The following is a 21,095-nucleotide window of genomic DNA, read 5'->3' as shown; positions in this document are numbered from 1 at the left end:
CGAACAGTGAAAATAGAGATGAAGGAGAAAGGACACAGTTGGGGCACCATCGAGAGATTGGCAAGGGATGAACCGGCGTGGAGGAACTTCGTCGCTGCCCTAAATGCCACTAGGTATGACAGGAAATGATGATGATTGCCGAGACGAAAAACAGATTTTGACAACAATTACTGTAACCAATGACCAGACTTGATTAATATTAACAGTGCTATTTAAAGCTCTGTACACTACTAACTTTGACTCAGCTTGATGTTATTAGGCTATAGTTATGTTATAGTGATATATGTACCTATAGATTAAAGAATATATATATATATATATATAGACGGGCCTTATTTCAAAAAAGTTATTTCATAGTATTTATTTATTTCAGACGCGCCATATTTGCACACTATAATCCTGTTCAATTGTTTAGACTCTAATATTTTTGCAAATGTTACGTTTAATTCCTATTCAATCCTTGTTTTCTTTACATTTGCATGAAAACAAACCCAAACGCCGACAGATTTTATATACAATTCATCATGTAAAATGTACGAAGTTGACTTGTTTCCATTTTACAAAAATCTCTGTATTTCGAATACAAGTTCGTTCTCCTATAAATAACTATGGCTATTTGCATAACAAAAGATTAGGATACGAGGCGACGTGAATGCCATTATAGCTTGTTTCATTGATTCAAGATTATGAATGTTTTGGAATGTAAAATGTGTACTAGCTTTGTCCAACCTTTTCTTTAAACATATACGTACAAATACATATAACCATTCCATGTGCATGCAGTATATTGAATCAATTTTGCCAATACATTATTTATTTGAATTTTATTTTATAAATTATATATTTACATACCGTACCTAACCTAACACAACTGGGGTGTAGTAACAAATAAAAAGCAGCTTACACAAGGTCGGGGTGTTACAGACTCCACAGTGTTAGGTCTGGAAGGTCCTCCTCCCCTTTTCACGATTGTTTTCTTTTAATTGGGATTCCTTGTGGTCTAATCTATAGTATTTATGGTGGTGCTTGGGGGTTGTATTTTTGTAATGCGCAAAGCCATTTTGTAAACCAAAACGCTATTGTTCAGACTTTTCTGGAGGTTCCACCACTTGCCCATCCCCTAAACACAGCCTTGAATGTCCAAAATACAATAACATTGCTTGTACATATCAAGTCGATGGTCAATAACATATTAGTTTCGAAGTATAATCTATGATTGCACGTGCTGTTGTAGCATTGTGTAAACCACAAGTATACAAGAGCACGGTATATAAGTTCACAGAATATGTATTACTGGACATTCAATACATTATTGTTACTTGAGTAAAATATGGTTAAATCGAAAATTCCTTCTCCCTACCCATCAAGCATATAACATTCAATGTATTTATTAACTCTTTAACACTGAAAACAATTTATTCCCATGACATTCATTATCAGTCACTATCAAACAATGTACGAATTGCAAAAATATAAACATGTATTACTATTATGTTATTAAATGGGTTTTTTTAGTTGTAACGGCCCTCCGGTGGTTATAGCCGCCCAAGGACCTATAACTAGGCCAATGTGAAAACAAAACAAACAAAAAACAAACAAAAAAAAACATTTTAATTATATTTTTATTAATCCATTTACTGGAATAGTGAATTAGGTTTGGGGCATTTGAAGTAATATTTTACAAAAAGCTAGCCTCAGTATTTTGCTTCAGACCAAATAAAAATGTATGTATTTGTATGTGCAAAACAAAAACACTATTTTACGTTTTGTCCTGGCCTAACGTCGACGCCACTCACTTATCGCACCTTGGTTTTGGCTTCTTACACAATAAATATAACATATTTTACCGTAATTTCACTTTAAATGCATATTTCGTTAATAGTATAATTTTAAAATTTTAACATTTTGTTCAAACACAGCCAGGTGCATTAGTGATGTTCAAATTAAAATAAATTCGTCAATAGCAATTTTGAATTGGATTTTGTTCCAGCGTTCTTCAGACAGAAACGTCATTCACCCAGTTTGTTGTTATTGTACATTAATATTGTTATTATTATTATTAATTGTTGTTGTTGATGTTGTATGTTTGTTTATTTTTTTATCTGTTTGCTGACACCAGCTTGTTTGGTAATATGCAATAAATTGAATTGAATTGAATTGAATTATTGTAAGGAGACACAAGTGACGTTATTGGAATAATGACGTCTTTCAAATTCAAAATTAGCTATATTATTACAATGCTTCGCCACTGTGGCGGAGACAGCCGTCTACACATTAACTTTTGATCGGGGTCGGAAACATCTGGAGTAGCACTTTAATGATCGAAAGCCATTGCATGCAGGGGCGGATCCAAGATTTCGTAAGGAGGGGGTCTCAAAATTATATTAAAAAGGCACCACCAAGTTTGCCGAAGGGAGCGACTTATAGATGCTTAGAGGCACGTTTTCTAAAATCCGAACCAAAATGTTAACAACTACGATAAACTGCTCTCTTACTTTTATTTTTCGTTATATTTTACCCACATTTGTCCAGACAGAAATCTTGAAGAAAAAAAACATTACAGTGACACAGATTCCACATACTAAATAATAACCATGTCAGGTATATCGTCTTCGATGAGATCGGATAGGGCAAAAAGCATGTACAGGAAACAGATGGTGTGGAAGTCGTTAATGGCTATCAGATGGCAAGATAGTGTGGGTTTTATGAGTGTGTTAACCGTCGGGGGTCTAAACAGATGGGGGGCGGAAGTCGTTAATCAGATGGCAAGATGGGTTTAATGAATTTGTGTGGGCTGTTTAAGGAGAACCAGTCAACGGGGGAGTGGAAAATTCCAGAGGAAAAAAACCCAGGGGTTTTGCCAGATGTCGGGGAAAGGTTTCAAACGTGCCCATATACGGCGTTGGCCATGAGTCATCCCAGAACGTGTTCAGACACGTCTTGACCTGAGATTGCGTTGGGACGCTACCGTAGGGACCTATAAAAAAAAAATCAGATTCAGGACGCTTGCCATTCGCTCATCGACACTGCTAGAGAGAAGACGTATACCGTTGATACTTACGATATATAATATTATACATAAAATGGCATCGGGATATAACAGAAGCGCTACAGAGATCAGTGTCAAAAACGAAGAAAACGAAACGAGATGCAAACTAGACTTCGGCGGTAATGTCTACGTCGTGGCTAAACTGTGGAAGGGGGACATTGCCATTCACGTTTGTCAGTTCGACGAGGACCGTGGAAAACGTTTTCCCACCAAGAAAGGCGTTTCTCTGACGATGAAACAGTGGTTAGAACTAGCCATCTTCAAACGAGAATCGAGTGTACCGCAGCATCTCGGTGGGAACGTCTATGTCGAGACCATTTACAAAGGTGTGGATATTCGTCAGTGGTGGTATTGTGATCAAGAACTAAAACCTTCCCGTCGTGGCGTTCGACTGACTGCCGAACAGTGGAAAGAGATCCAGAAATGTTTTGACACTATCTACGACTTTGTGCCGGAACTGAAAGATCCAAGTTACCAAGATCATCAGAATCTGATCGGTGCCATAGAGTGAATGCAACCCGAGATATTAGACGTGTCCAGACATGCTCGGTGACGTCACGGAAAAACCCAGGACGTGTTTGGACATGATCAGACATTGTGTATATAAACCTTAGATTTAGAACTGTTCGTCATTCTTCAGTCGACCGCTGTAGAGTGAAGACGTGCATTCCAGAGATGGCATCGGGATATTCGAGAATGGACAGCAGTAGTAACAGCAGTTGTAGCAGCAGCGGTGACGATGTCTTGGTATGCAAATGTTCTGAAAGATACACGATCCAATGCAAAAGAGTGGCTACCAAACCAGAAGAAAATGACACGGATCAAACGGACGCTGCTCGTGAACATGGTGAAATTGTGGGAACCCATGGATATCCGTGAACACGTCGAAATCGTGGACGAAGAACCCATGGATCAGAGGGATGCTGCTCGAGAATATAAAACGGACTCGACTCCTTACGATGATGATGCCTACGACGCCGATGACGAATGGGATGGTCTTTCGAGACATTACTTGTTCTGTCATCGACCCGAAATGAGAAGATTCTACAGACGTCTCTGCATGTTTGGGTGGTGGCCCATACAGTTGCGCCAGAAACCGAGGGAACTCGCCAAGGCTGGTTTCTTCTACACGGGAGACCACGATGCCGTCGTCTGCTACTGTTGTGGAGTACGCACCTACAGATGGCAGAAGATCTACAGATCCAGTGATGGAACATTACAGGCTGTCCCCAAGATGTCCCTACATTAACAATGTGTTGAGACATTAAACACGTGTGTGCTACTTTTCGTTTTGTAAAATAAACATGTGAATAACACGTTTTGTTTGTTATTAATGTAAGGGTGACTCTGTGTGTGTGTGTGTGTGTGTGTGTGTGTGTGTGTGTGGACCTGTGTGTGGCTCTGAGTGTGGCCCCGTGTGTGGCCCTGAGTGTGGTCTTGTGGCCCTCCGTGTGGCCCTGAGTGTAGCCCTGTGGCCCTGAGTGTGGCCCTGTGGCCCTGAGAGTGGCCCTGAGCCGTGCACGAGTTATTCTTTGGGATGGGGGGGCATGGACCATACGTATCACACAAAATTTAATCTTTGTGCGCATGCGCGAAATTATAGAGAGTATAAATAAAAGGGCAATGGGTAACATCGTCCTTTCTGTCTTGGACGACAGAGCTTGCTCCGTAAGCACTTGCGCCCACGACAGGCGTGCGCTACAACAGCTTGCTCTGAATGTGCACGTTAAACCCTATGACATGACATGACACGTAACATCGTCATTTGAGATAGAACCTTCAGAGGCGCAACATGTCAGACCATTACAAGTTGTACGTTCCCGACGCGGACAAGTGGACTCGCTTTTACAAGTTGCCAGCCCAAGGCAAACTTCCACCTCATTTTCCAGTGCAGCGTGGTGGGAAAAGTCAGACGATGTACAGCGTGGATCGATGTCTAGAACTCTACGATCCCACTTGGAAAAAGGAAAAAGAGGAACAGAACAAGCACCCGACACCTAAATTCGTCATGGTCTCCCCAACGCAACAGGTGGTAGAACAAGCCAAGGCCCAGCAGAAACGGAAACGAGAACAGCGGCGTGGAACAGAAACGACGAGAGCAGACTGGGCAAAAACGACACAAGCATTTCTGAGAAGACTATAAAAGGGGGAATGGCAGTCTCAACATCGCCAGTTCATTTCTAGTTTGTACTGCGATGAAGCAAGACGTTGCTCTTTGCTCTCTCTCGAGTTAACACACACCCCCCCCCCCCCCCCCCACCTGGGGGGATTGATTCAGTCTTACGGGAAGCTACTCGAATATCGGATCGCGTACACCGGGTCACGGGCTTCCGTGATCTTGGTGCACGGCGACCCGGTGCCGAAGAGGACAAGGAAGCGAAGCCGTAGGAAGACCGACGCGCCAGGGGCGGACCGGGGGAGGCCAAAACCGACAGCTCAATTGTCGGCGGCGGCCACTTCCGTTGTTCACCCCCAGCATCGATCTACACCAGTGAGACCAGCCAAACCAGCGCAGCCGGATTCAGCATTGGACACACCAGGGGCGAACCTGAACCAGGCGCAGATGGAATCGCCCCCTACAACACCTGCGAAGACTTCGGATCCCGCGATGCCACCTCCACCTCGGAAGAGTGCTGCCGTCGAGTCCCAGGCCCGACCTGTGGCCGTTGGTAAACGGAAGGCAATCGCTTCTCCAAGGGACCAACCAGCCAAGCCAGGCCCTCCGTCTCAACTGCCGACTCCGGATATGGAACCACCTCAGGATTGGTCAATGCAGGCCGGCAAGCTACCACACCGCTACTCCCAGATAGTGAAGACTAACCTCGGGGATGTTCGTCAACTTCTCACGCAACCAAAGCACGAGGCTTATCAACCGCTCCCAGCAAGCCCGACTGAAGGAGACTACTGTATTCACAAGGTCACGTTGCGGGATGGACATGGGATTTGTCTCACTGTTCGCCGGAAGGGACTTTACCACCAAGGCTTGCTAATCGAAGAAATGGACAACCCGACCCTCCATCGTGTCATCAAGACAGTTTCCGGGAAAGATTACCGTTCATTAACCAAGCGAATAGCAGCCTCTTCATGCCTGCAAGCCCTCCCGCAACTCGACGTGATGAACTTCATTGTGTCTCCGTGACGACATCCCCACCACCAACCTCCTTCGCCTCCGTGAGTATGGACTTTATCAGACTTTAATTTTTTAGGCCGCCATTTCAAAACTTTGTTGTTTTTTGTTTTTTGTAAATAGTCTGTAACCTTTTATTTTCGGCAGTCCGTCTAAATTGCTCAAATCACCTTAAAACCTTTTCGGCCGAGCAGTCAAAACTACTTTTTGGGTTAATTTTAGAGTCCAGACATGTTTGGATGCAGTTATTCTATGTAGACGTAGGTTTTTGACAGGTTTTACCAAGGAATCGAACTTCAGCCAATTGACCCCTCCGTATGACGAGTTAACCACGCCCCCCGTCACACGTGATGCAAGGTTAGACAAACTTTCAATAATGGCTGCCGATTCGCATAGGTCGATAGCAAAATCAACCGATCTGCCGATTAAGTTTTCGCCTTAATGTATTTAGAAATATCGTTGTTTAATTAAAAAGCCGACAAGAGGAGGCATTCAAGTGTTTCATTACAGGGTACATTTACGATGACAACGTGATTTAAATCGACGAAACCATTTTTACTTCAGTATATCGAAGTACAAGAACCCGGAAGTGACGAACGTCGAATGCAAGCAAAAGATGATTTAAAACATTCTACCGTATGCTAACTTTTGTCAGAATTGACAAATTAAAATGTCTTGTTTGTTTCGGGGTTTTTCTTCTTTTTCATCATAATTTGTGTTTTTGTTGTTCGACTTTTATATTTATGGAAGCCCGATATGCCGAGGAACAAGTGAATAGAAGGCGCGGCGACGACCCGGCCTCGACTTGTTTAAAACCGTGACGTCTTTATTTTCGGTCGGGTTGCGTCAAAAGGGGGGCGGGGCGTGAGCAGTAACATTAAAATACACGGCGTGGGGGAATGCTATTATAATTTTATGCACGAAAGGTTACAAAACTATAGCAGGATACAGTTGCATGTGCAAAAATTATGCAAGCAGTGATTTAGATTGTGGGATTGCGAAGTTTATGTGGGTGTATTCTTACATAACTGCACTGCTTGAACCAACCGATATACGGCACTTGCGCTATTTATGAAACCAAGGCCATACACGAAATAAAAAAAATAAAGAAATCACAACTGGCATAGCCAGAGAGTGAGTTGGTAGGGACCACATCTTTGGGCCTCCAGTTATGTATACTAACGTATTGGCCCATCTTCGTTCTAACAAGACATATTAGGGCTGTTTACGTTTGGGTGCCCCAACCTCTCTTTATAAAATCAGGCTGTCCAGCACACCCTTTTGAAAAAGTTGGACACAATTAGGAATGAAAATATAGAAAATGTAGGACAAAAGTAGGAAAACGTAGAACAAAAGTAGGACAGAAACAGTACGTAGCGACATTATTCATGCTCATATTGAGAAAACACCTTTTTTTGTGGTGCTCAATTTGTATATGTATTTTGTGTTCTATCAAAAATAATGTGAATCTTATGTAACGGTAACGTTATACAGTTATTTCAAATTACTGTACACTATATTAATCAATATACATATTTACATGCATAGGAATGCTGATGCACAGCAAAACAGAGTTAACATGATTAAGTTTTCTATAATGTATTATAGATTCTGAAGTCATACATACACATTGTACATTATAATCATTGGAAAATATGTTGGCTTTTAGGGTATAATTTTAATATGTTGAGATTATATGGTGCCACAAATTGGGAGATATATCTTGCTGCCAAGAAAAATTAAAATAATTCCCATAATTGATGACTTATAACACAAGGAATATGCACACTTTAACAGCAATTCGTGGCATTTTCAAACAAAAAAGTAAGAAAAACTAAGTATTCTCAAGAAAAAGTAGCAAAAATAGAACAAAGACCAAAAAGTAAGAAAAAGTAGAATCGTTGGACAGCCTGTAAAATATTTGCCAATTAAGCCAGTACAACACAGTGTTTAAATAAATTATAAACTTATGTGTTGCGGCAACAACTGTTGGGAATCAAACTTGAAGCTTCTGGCCCCCACAACCCAATCTTCCCCACCCCCCCCCCCACCCCCCACCCGGGTTTTCTTATATATATATATATACACCACCCAACAGACAGAATAGCACATACCACAGCCTTTGATATACTAGTTGTGATGCACTGGCTTAAATCGAATCAAACCGAGAAACCATAACCAGCAGATCTGTTCCTATTGCAAAAAAATCACTATTATTATTTTTTAGAATTTGTTTTGCTTCAAAACATTTCAGGGTCCCTACATAACATTTACCTAATTTATAACTTTCCAAACAATACTTCCTTATCCCCCTAAATCTCACAACCATATAGGTTACTCCCTCACCCCCCCCCCCCCACCTACACACACACACACACACACACAAAAGCACATACACACACTCACGCCTACACACATGCAAACAAAAAGAAAAGGAAAAAAAGCTAAGACTTCCAAACGTTCCAGCATGCTTGTTAATACTAGCACTAACCCTAAACCTCACTTAAGCCTGAATTAACTGAATGCTGGAACGATCGGAAGTCTTGCCAAAACCTTTATTTTGGCCATTCGCCTGATTGTGTAGTTTAACGACGGATTCTTAACGACAATATATACATCGAAGACTGATTAAATGAGTCAATAAATTCCATTACATTGGAGGAAAAGTTGTTCTTAAACTCTTACCTTCGTAGAATTTATATATCAGTTGAATTCTGATGGATTTCGGCAAAAAATCACTCAGTACCATGTGACGATTTCGCAGGAAAACACTGATTTTACGTCAATCCTAGACTCCGCATAGTTGTCATCGCTGTTAACACATGTCAGCAGAAGTATTTGTTTACTATGATTATAATTCATTTGGAGGAGACAATTATTTTAACTAATTTTAATGCTAACTATACAAAAACGTTACACATCGAAAAAAAGTATGTTGTCTAACCCAATAGCGTCCAAGCAAAGTTGGGCCCGCGGTTTTTGAATCGCGAAACATGATTGGTCCAGCGCGGTTGTCAATCACGCCGTACGGAGGGTCAATTACAGCTTGGCTACCACTCGCTGCACTTCACTAAATGGCTTTTTTCCAAATTCTGCCCACCTCAAACTCAACCCCCCCCCCCCCTCTTGCCCCGGAATTGGTCACTGGTGAAGTCAGAGGCTAAGTCCGAGGTGGGCGTGCCTGAACCTCTGTGGATATGGGCACGTAAAAAGAGTTCCCATCCCATCCCAGTTCACGTCGAACACTTCAACAGTCAACATCATGAATTAGTGTCACATTTACGAAAAAAAAATATCTTTGGACCCACGACCTAACTCGGCACGTACGAAATAAACATGGACTCTTGGAATCTGAAAATAAGCCTTCCCAGCAGCAGCAGCTGCAGCAACAACAGTAGCAGCAGCAGCAGCAACAGCAACAGCAGCAGCAGCCCTTAAGATTGTTACATCCGTTCACCATGATCGTGTCGGGACCCACGTCGTGTAGAAAAACATTTTTGTTGTACAAACTGCTACGGGATGGTAAAATCCACCCGCCTCCCCAGCGCATCATCTGGCTCTACAAACGATGGCAACCTCTCTATGATACGATCAAAATGGTTGCTCGAGTAAAATTTGTTCAAGGCATACCCGAGAATTTAGAAAAGGATGCCCATAGACCAACTCAAATGGGGTGAATCCTAAAGATTCTTGCTTTGCATCCCGTGCTGCGAACAACACGAAAGGGATTGACTGGTCCCAGTCAGTACCATTGTCGAAACAATGGCAGCGGAACATACTTTTCATGCTCTGGTGGAAACGTTCTATTGCGCCTTGGCTCTCAGGGTGGAATGCAGAAGAACGAATCTGTCGTATATCTAACATAGACAGTACTTGCTGGATCAACTTGCTCATGAAGTTCGTACCCCGGTCGCTTTGAATTTCACCTGGTAAACCCGTATACGTGAAGTATTTAAGCAGCGCACTAGCTACAACAGATGCAGTAACCTTCCTTAAGGGAATCGCCTCTGGAAAACGCGTAGTTAAGCACATAATTGTTAATAAGAATTGGTTGCCTGAACGCGTTTTCGGTAATGGCCCCACGACATCTATCAATACTTTTGAAAAGGCTTCCCCAACTATGGGAACCTTCTGCAGGGGATAGGGAGGAATTAGCTGATTTGGTTTCCCCACAATCTGACACACATGACATGACATACAATGCTTACTGACATCTGCAAACATTCCCTTCCAATAAAACTCTGAGGCAAGTTTACTATGAGTCTTATTCCGCCCTAAGTGGCCAGCAAACACGTCCTCATGTGATAACAATAACAATGACGGACGGTACTTAGAGGGCACCACAATTCTACATCTTGTCACACATTCCTCACTATCAGGCACAACCTTCTTCACACTCTTATTCATTAATACTCCCTTGTCCATATAATAACCTGACATCTGATCCTCCATCTCACCCTCAGTTAACAATGTAGTGCGAGCTGCCAACAAATTTGGATCAGCCCCCTGCTCTAGGATTAACTCTTGTCTATTACAAGGTAGTAAGTCCCCTCTATCAAACACAACTGGTTCATTTCCCCTCTGCGGGAGGTCAACGGGTTCCACCACATTTAGTTCCTCAGTTGACTTATCTACCATTTTACTGATAACCTCATCCACTCCAATTTCATGGCTCACACACGTATCAGACAAATCACAATTTTTCTCTGGGTCTCGTGCTACCCTTCCGGCCATAGCCCTAGTCATTACACACGCAGGATAACTAATCTCATCAACCTCACACTCTTTTATGGGTAAAGGGCTGTCTTCAATTAACAACTGGTCACCTTGCGGCTGGCAACACTGACTAGTCAAATCGTTACCCAGTAAAACTCCTATGTTTTCAAAAGGCAAGTCCTTCACAACACCCATAACGACTGGTCCCGTCACAAACTTCGAACACAAGAAAACGTTATGTAATCCGACAACCATATTTTCTCCAGTAACCGAGGTTAAGGCCAAACTACGTCCTGTATCTGAATTTTCAATACCAGCTAAACAATCTTGACGTTATAAGAGACTGGCTACACCCTGTATCCCGATATATTGATATTGCCTTAGGACTCAACTCTTGTTTTACATCACAAACCATACCAGTGGACACATACGGGTTTACTTTCTCTGCCATGGGACTAACCATTAACTCTCTCGCTAACGGAGCTGACCTCACTAAACCGACCACTTGCGCATTATCGCGTTTCCTTTTAAAACAGTCCCCTACAAGATGGTTATCCTTTTTATAGTAACTGCAATGTGGACGAAAAGTTCGTGCGTTGGCTGATAATGCAGGTTTATCCTTTGCCCACCAGGTGCATTCCTTGCCTGACTAGCTGACCAACTAGATGACTCTCCCCGATAGTTACCTTCCCGGGAAAAACCTGGCTGAAATTTCTTCTTATCACCTTGTTGTATAGAGCTACCCTGTACTGCCTGAGCTTTGTGTATTAACACGTAATCATCTGCCACTATCCCTGCCTCCTCTATTTTTTTTATATCACGATCCTCTAAATGAATACGTAAGCTAACTGGTAATCCATTTTTAATGTCCTGTAAGATGAACAATTCCCGTAACTCGGTATATGACCCTACCTGATGAGAAATCACCCATTTATCAAACATCTCTGCTTTCTTAGCCACAAACTCACTATAAGACTGACCCTGCGTTTTTCTCAACTCGCTATACCGTAAACGATAATCCTCAGGTCGTAACTCATAAGCCCTCAACACTGCAGACTTAACTAGGTCGTACTGACTTGCTCGCTCATCACTCATTGAATTATAAGCTACGCTAGCCTTCCCCTTAAACTTATACACGGCTAACAATGTCCACTTAGACTGCGGCCAATTTAGCTGCTTAGCGGCCCGTTCAAAAAGTTGGAAGAACATATCTACCTCCTGGTCGTCAAATACAGGCACTGATCTATAAGCCTCCGACATGTTAAACCCATTTCCTTCTTCTCGTCTAACTTCTTCAGTATTCAACTTTAACTCATATTCCACTTTTAATTTTGCTAACTGGAATTCTCTATCCCTATCTCTCTCTTCTCTCTCTCTCTCTCTCTCTCTCTCTCTCTCTCTCTCTCTCTATATATATATATATATATATATATATATATATATATATCCCTATCTCTCTCTCTTCTCTCTCTCTCTATCCCTATCTTTCTCTTCTCTATCTCTATCTTCTTTTTCTCTACCCCTCTCTCTCTCTCTCTCTATCTCTCTCTTCTTTTTTTCTCTCTCTCTATCTATCTCTCTATCCCTCTCTTCTTTTTCTCTATCCCTCTCTTCTCTTTCTCTCTCTCTTTCTCTATCTAATGCACGTTCTTCTCTTTCGTACTCAAGCTTTTTAAAAGCTAACTGTTGTTCCATACTCAATTCATTTACCTCTATCTCTGGAACAATCTCACTTTCTTCCATAACAGGGCTATCACCAAAAACTTCCTGGATAATAATTGTCCTTATATCTCCTAATGTTTTAGCTGATGTTAAATCAATTTCCCGCTCACTCGCGATTTGAACTGATTCGGCCTTACGCGCTCGCTTAATCTCCACTACACTGAGCGTATCCAGCAAATTCTTATCCATGTTTAGATATGACGCACTTATTATTATGGTTTTTTTTCTAGTGAACAACGTTGCTACTTATAGTTAATTTGTAAAAATAATTTATAAAGCCTCCATTTACAAACAATACTTTTTAAATATGCATGTCCCGTTTCAGATCCCGGACGATTAGTTCACTAGAAAACACAACAAAACACAATACACTTTGGAATTTGTATTAACACTACGCTGACAAATGTACTTGCCGCAGTAGTTAATTAACAACAACAATATAATAACAACCCAGAACTAATCACTTAATTAGTTAATCACTAGGTATCTAGTTTACACAATATTCTAATCACTTCACGGTGATACAACCCACACACGTGTGATAATTGAGAAACGCTGCCAGGGGAACTTAATTAATAAAGGAATTACAACTCTATTCCTAACTGGTTAATTTTTAAGTAACCCATAAATACTCATTCAGTAACCTTGTAATACAGAATTAATACTGGTACCTATCACAATAAAGGCAATAACATACAGTTTACCTATGTCCTCTAGGATGACTGGCTAAGCTTTATCTTACCAAATACTCGTATAAAAATATTACAACAGTGAAGCCTACAATTTACTTCGTCAGATTACCATAACGAGAGAGGAAACCCGCTGCCGCCAATCAACGGGCTACTCCAACCGAGACAAAGCAGCAATGAATCTTTTATACGCACTTTCCAATAGACAAAACAGTGCATACCACGGCTTCTGGTATACCAGACGTGGGACACTGGTTGGAACGGGAAAAAAACAAATGGAAGCCAGATCCACCGAGGAGGTTCGATCCTGCGACCCAAGCACTTCAGGTGAGCGCTCTACCGACTGATCAAAATCCCGCCCCATTAAGGACAGAGAGACATGATAGCAAAGAGGCAGACGATTATATATACATATATATAACGCAACCAGGACCAGTGTGTCCAATTTTAAATAAATCAATCATAAATCATATTATATCAAGCATCATTAGTAATGACACGCTTTATAAACAGATTCCCTTAAATTCCCCATGGCATTTGAATAAAATAATACTTAAACAACACCAAAATCTACGGAAGCCCGTTGTGCCAGGGGTGAAGAAAAAAAAAATTGTTCAGCCGCCACGTAATTAACTGGCGGCCGCCACTTAATTCTCCTGTTTGTTCCCATCAAAAACAGGTACCCCCCCCCCCCCCCCCCCTAATACACACACAAACACAAGTTAGTCAAAAAAAGCCATTTGCAATCAATGTGGAATCTAGGAAAGCCGTAGAGAGAGATAAAATAATTTTTTCAACAATTTACAATATAATTATGTAACGTTGATAATGATAAAATTATGAAGGAGGAATTTTTAAATCTGCAAACTGTTATGAAAAAAAAACTAGTTCAGTACCTCCGGTTATTACATACAGAAAAAAATCTCAGTCTCAAGGATATCTTGGTTTTCACACGCCTAAGCCTGCGTGTAAACCTCTATATGTGTATTCTACTACTCAGTTTAAGAAGAATTAAGATAATAAAGACAATAAAATTATATAACGACCAATAACTTGTCGGAAACTGAATCTTATTCGTCCAATGCTAACATTTTGTGAATTCTTTGATATTCGTGAGCTTTTGACTTCTCTTGACGTCATTAAATAAAATATTTGTGATGTGGTTATTTTATAGCATAGAGGAAGCCATTTTGAGGGGTCCGTTAGTTACATACATGTGGTTAGAAAGGGACGGGATATAACCCAGTGGTAAAGCGCTCGCTTGGTAGCGGTCGGTGTGGGATTGATCCCCATTGGTGGACCCATTGGGCTATTTTTCGTTCCAGCCAGTACATCACGACTGGTATACATAAAGGTCGTGGTATGTGCTATCCTGTCTGGGATGGTTCATATGAAAGATGCCTTGCAGAAATGTAGAGGCTTTCCTCTCTAAGACTATATGTTAAAATAAGACAATATTTGGCATCTAATAGCCGACGATTAATACATAAATGTGCTATAGTTGTGTTGTTAAACAAAACAAACGTTAAAGGGACATTCCCGAGTTTGTTACATTATAAGATATTTCCGACTAATAAAATATTTCTACGATTAAACTTACATATTACATATATTTTCTTGTTTAGAATATCAGTGTCTGTATATTCAATGTGTTTCTGGTCGTCTTAATATTTGTAAGGAGCCCAAACTGGATTCTGTTTTGAAATAATTTCGTACGTACGAAAAAATAATATTTTAGGAAATAAAATGAAATTTAACCTAGTAAAAGTATTAGAAAGATCAGAAACACGTTTAATATACAGCCACTAATATTTTATGCAGAAAAATATATTTGATCTGTAATTACAATCGTTAAAAAGGCTATGTTAGTCGATAACACCTTAAGCGTTGCAGCAAACTCGGGAATGTCCCTTTAACTTTTAATATAAAACGATTTTTGTTACTCACCTCCAAAAAAAACAACAACAAAAAACAAAGAAAAATTTATACAAATGTGGCTATGGGGGCTACAGCTTTCAACGCCATTTCCTCAGTTATTGCTGGTTTACAGAACGTCTTCCCTCGATTCGTTTTTATCCACTCACATGCTGTATAGCGGTTTTCCTCTTTAAAACTATGTCAGATTTTTACTTCCAATAGCCAATGTGTAATAACATTGGCGGATCCAGACGGGGGTCATGAGTGTCCAGTGATCCCTTCCCACCCATTTGACGTGCCCTTTTTAATATTTTAAATTTATTTATTTTGTAAATTCATCATTCACAATATACAACAGCAAATTGCCCTGAAAACATGTCTCTCAGTATCTTTAATTCAAAATGTTTCGGAGAACATCCATCCCCACACATTCCTTACAGATCTTTGGAAGCTCAACTCATTTGCCTTCGACAAACTCATCCATGCCCTTTTTGGGATTGTGTGACCCTCCCTTTACGCGATCCTTGATCCGCCCCTGAATAAATACATGTGCTCTAGTGTTGTCGTTAAACAAAACAAAATTTACTTTTAAAGAAATACGTAGTTGTGTAATTGTGATAGAATTATCAGTGAGTGCATATTATGCTAATATCAGACTACCAACTGCCAGCAGTAAGTTGGCCAACTTTCTGCTGTCACTTCTACGACTGTCCAGTTGCTAGTCTGTGCGATCTTACAGCTCGATTCTTGTCGTGTACCCCATATAAAAGAGCCCTTGCTGCCTGTCGTAAAAGAGTAGCCTATGTGGCGACAGTGGGTTTCCTCTCAAAATCTGTGTTGTCCTTAACCATGTCTGACGCCATATAACCGTAAATAAAATGTGTTGAGTGCGTCGTTAAATAAAACATTTCTTTCTTTGTGTTTATTGCGGTCGTTGTTGGATTGTGGGGTTTTTTTTGGGGGGGGTTGTTTGGATTTTTGTTTGTTTTTTGTTTTGTTTGTTTTTGTGGGTTTTTGAGGGGTATTACTTCATTTTTAAAATTATTTTTTGTGGGCGTTTGTTTTCAATCTTTAACAGTTAAAAACAAAAGGTTATCTTAACCCGCCGTTTGTTTTTCTCCAGACTACGAAAACAATGTTCGAGGCCATTTCCCCACACACTAAATAACTCGACCCCCTCCTTCCAAACTTCAGACGTTCTACGAGCATGACAAAATGACAACAAAAAAAACAATTTTTAATGTTTATTCATCTCTTCGACCATTCGTTCTTTATACTAGTCGATGGTATTGTGTGGTTTGTTTCTATAGCATCCATTCCAGACAGCATATTTCAGTTAATTTTCAAACTAATTTATTTTACAATAAAAGGTCGGATCCGTCACTTAATGTATATTTTCATTTACTGAACTAGCATGACGCATATGTGACAAGATGTTTATACAGTAATAAAATAATAATAAAACCCCACATCGGGATTAACTAATTAACTAAGAACAGTTTACTCAAAAGTCCTTTTGATGATTATATACTAGTACTTAATCATGTGGATGTTTGTTGATCTTCTAATAAAAGTTTGGTTAATTTAGTTTTATAAAATAATGGGGAATTCGTTTTAGAAATTGCTATTTCTTAGTAAAAATAATCGATACTGTTGAATTATATTTATTTCTGCTTTATTGTGTAATGTTATTATATAATTTTCCATTGTCAACAAAGACCGATACAGGATTTTTTGAAGAATGGGATAAAACTTTTTAAAAGGTTATTGACAAAAAACAACAACAATAACAACAGTTAAACGCAGGCACTGCAGCACCCTTGGAAGGCAAAGACGACTTTTACTTGTATAATGCCGGAAATTTACATCTCAGGACATCTAATTTCTTAATTTTACGCCGAAGCATACCCCCGAACCCCCTAGAAAGATTGCTTTGAGCCCTCGATCTCAGTCCCCCCCCCCCCCCCCCAATGTCTATTTGTTTCCGCCGTGCCTGTAAACAATTGTTAAATTTGTTCCAATTTGCTCCAAAAAGCTATCCTCCTTAAATGGAAGGAAGGAAAGAATATTTTATTTAACACATCGTAATTACGGTCAAAAGGCGTCGGACATATGGCCAAGGACTACAAAACGATAATGAGGGATAATGATAATAGCCATTTTTCATGGCTGAGAGGAAATGATACTATTGCATGCAGAGCCACTACATTTGAGAACGGTAGACTCGTTAACTAGCAGAACGACAGTGGCGTAACGTTACTAAGGATAGGTTTAGCGCTGAAACATACATGATGACATAATACCGTCCGTCCATATAGGCTAATAGCCATAGTCTGCTTTTAGTTTTTAAAACCTCGTTTTCTCATATATAATTGTGTGTGTGTGTGTGTGTCAACGTGTGTGGGGGGGGGGGGGGGGACAGTTTTGGCAAAAACAGATGATGTTCTGTGAAATTAAATAACATTCTACAAAATATCGTACGATTTAAGGATACTGTGGTGTAGGCCCTTCTTACATGTCAGTCCTAAAATGGTCGGCAATCAATTAATTAGGCTACACACGGAAAAAAGGAAACGTCATAGTGATTCATACACCTAGGCCTATTTACTTTATGGTCTGTGGATCAACATTTTGTCCGGTGACCTATAATTTTTTAAATTTTTTTGACATTCTAGTAATATAAGAATATATCTATAGTATGTGAAAATTTCAAAAAGGTGTAATGACTTTTAAATTTTGACCGAATAGTATCATTTCCCCTTAAAATGCCCACTGACATCACTAGACATATCGTTCTTATTATTACGATTACACTAATTTTCCTGGGGTGTTTTTGTATTAAACTTTACAACAATTGAAAACCCGGTTTAACCAATTGTCAGTTATGGTTACTGTGTGCATAGTTCTTCTTTAGCGTCAGCAGCAGTGAATAAAGAGTATAAAAACATCTGGTGAAAAGGTCTTACTGTCAAAATTTCCATCTTAATCAAAAATTTATATGGTTTCGTTCTTGGAAGGAAGAAAATGTTCTATTCAACGACGCACTCAACACATTTTATTTACGGTTATATTGCGTCAGACATTAAGGGCCACACAGATATTGAGAAAGGAAGCCCGCTGTCGCCACTTCATGGGCTACTCTTTTCCATTAGCAGCAAGGGGTCTTTTATATGCACTATCCCACAGAAAGGATAGTACATACCATGGCCTTTGTTACACCAGTTGTGGAGCACTGGCTGGAACCAGAAATAGCCTAATGGGGCCACCGACGGGGATCGATCCTAAACTGACTGCGCATCAAGCGAGCGCTTTACCACTGGGGTACGCCCCCACCTCCACCCAACCCCCACCCCTCTCTATAGATGAATCGCCTGGGCCGTAATTTCGTTAAATATCGTAAACCTAATTTTGCACGTAAACGTAAATCTACAACTAAACCAGTTCTTATAACCCCTGCGCGTGATGTAACCTCACCGTGGTGCAGGGGTGTAACATTCTCTTTGAGAATGGCCAATACAGCACAAAATTGAAATTTTGAATAAAAGTCAGCATCTATCTGTGATATTTGTATTTTTGCAGTGTTCTTTACACTGTTTTTGTTTAAATCTTGAATTTTTATATTGATGTTGATCATCACTTTGTTTGCATTACCATAGTTTGACACCCAATAGCCGATGTATTTTTCGTGCTGGGGTGTCGTTAAACATTCATTCATTCATTCATTTATTCATTCATTCAATTCTTCTTATTGTTATAGTACACGAAATATAGTTTGAAGTAGACCTAGGCCTTCAAATGCTCCATTTCTCGCAATGATGTACTTTTTTTCTCGTTAAATTGATGTCAAATACATGTAAACGTGTAAACGTTGCAGACGTAAACTTACGATGTTTTGTGAAATTGGCCCCTGGAATACAAACAAAATATTTTTATAATTGTTTCATTTTAAACCTATCTTCTTGCTTACCGTAAATCTTTGAATAGAGGCCTGCCTTGACTAGAAGCCTTCCTCGATTAGAGGCCGGATCTCAGAGCGTTACTAAAAAAACGGCAGCCTGCCTTACACAGAGGCCTGTTTTTGCTGTTCTAGCTTAGTCCGATTAATGTCCGTTAAATAGAGAATACTACATAAGCGGCCGTTAGATACCGTTTATCTTACAAAAGTTGTTTAAAAACATGTCGAATGAGCGAAAGCGAGTCAGATACGTTTTTAAACAACTCTTTGTAAGATAAACGGTATCTAACGGACACAAATGTAGTATTCTATTTCTTACATATCTTCAGAAAACAGTTTTAAAATAAATTTAAACGCCTTTTCCAACTAAAACATATGTACCGCCCTAGCGCTTAAAAATTAACTTGTGCGTCACAGATAAGTCAATTTCTGTTTAACTTATACTCTCATCTAGAGATCGATATCTACTGTGCTATTCCATTGGTGACCTGTGCCCCGTTCCACAAAGCAATCTTAGCTCTAAGATCACCTTAAGCGCATAACTACCTAATACACTTAAGGTGAACTTAGTGCTAATATCGCTTCGTCGAATGGGGCGCTGGACTCCTTTCCACGAAGTAATCTTAGCTCTAAGATCACCTTAAATGAATAAGGTAGTTATGGACTTACGGTGATCTTAGGGCTAAGATCACTTCGTGGAACAGGGCCCTGGAGCCTATTCCACAAATCTTTCTTAGGCTCTGCTAGACAACAAAGCATCCTCTTTGCAAGTATTTTAGCATTGCACTGCGATATCACAAAGTTGCGAGAGTTTAGTTAATTGGGCCCCTGGGGTCATCACCTAGGTACGTACATGTGTTACCAAAAATAACGAAGAATGTTGTCACCAACGGGTGTGTAAGAATACTTGTTACTTCTGTTGCACATGAAAAATGTGTTTTTATTCATCAATATGACAGTCTATAAAAATAAATGTGAGATAAGCTATCAACTTTGTTATTCTATAAATAAAATATTAGTATTTTAGATAAAAAATTGCATTAAAAAATAGAAGCTAGCAGACTTGAAAAAATATAGTCCGCCCCACAGGGAACGCCTTTTTTACATACTGTGGAATTCACTATTATTTATTTTTGAGACAACTGATTTGTAAATTGCAGTCGAAAAAGTAAAAAATTTGGTTATTTCAAAAACATTGTTATTTTTCTTCTTACGTCAAACCAAACTGAAATTATTTATAAAAAACATTTTTATAGAATGATGTTCTTGTTTCTCAATATAATTTATGGGGGAGCATGATTCAAACCGCTATAAACTTTGGTCACCAGTCTAAACCCCCTCTCCTCCTAAAACATCCTGCACATGTGCCCACACGCTGTCCTGTGTACACACATCTACTTCCAAGGGAGTTGCAGTGCCTGGGAAAGGAAGATTCTCCATGCATGTGGGGGAAACACATCAACAGTAGAAATGACGTCATTATCAGTTGTGTAATGCCTGCCAGCTAACTAATTTTTGGTTAGATTACGGTATGAATGACATTGAGGTTTTTTCGTCCAGATTCCAAATATTTAGAAAAAACTTCTAATTTTTTTTAATCTGTTCATTATATTCAAGCTTACAACTGTTACAACCAGCTCTTTTGAACACCAAAGCCATCCAAACAAAGGATAATTACATACATTAAAAATTTAAGACAACTGCATACAAAGCATCCAATATTATTTTTCTACAGTGTTGCATTAGATTTATACAGTGTTTCATTAAGTTCTAATATCTAATACATTAAAGATTTTTGCCTACAAAAGCAGTGGGTTTTTTTCCATCCACGAAGACTAGTGATGATATATATTGTTCTAGTCACCGTAATACACGTAATATAAATGATAAAATTTGTTTTAAGGAGGTAGTTGTAATATT

The sequence above is a fragment of the Gigantopelta aegis genome, chromosome 9 (genome assembly GCF_016097555.1).
Source record: "Gigantopelta aegis isolate Gae_Host chromosome 9, Gae_host_genome, whole genome shotgun sequence".
In the NCBI taxonomy this organism is placed as follows: domain Eukaryota; kingdom Metazoa; phylum Mollusca; class Gastropoda; order Neomphalida; family Peltospiridae; genus Gigantopelta; species Gigantopelta aegis.
The sequence above is the reverse complement of the archived record's forward strand: the minus strand, read 5'-3'. Positions refer to the sequence as shown.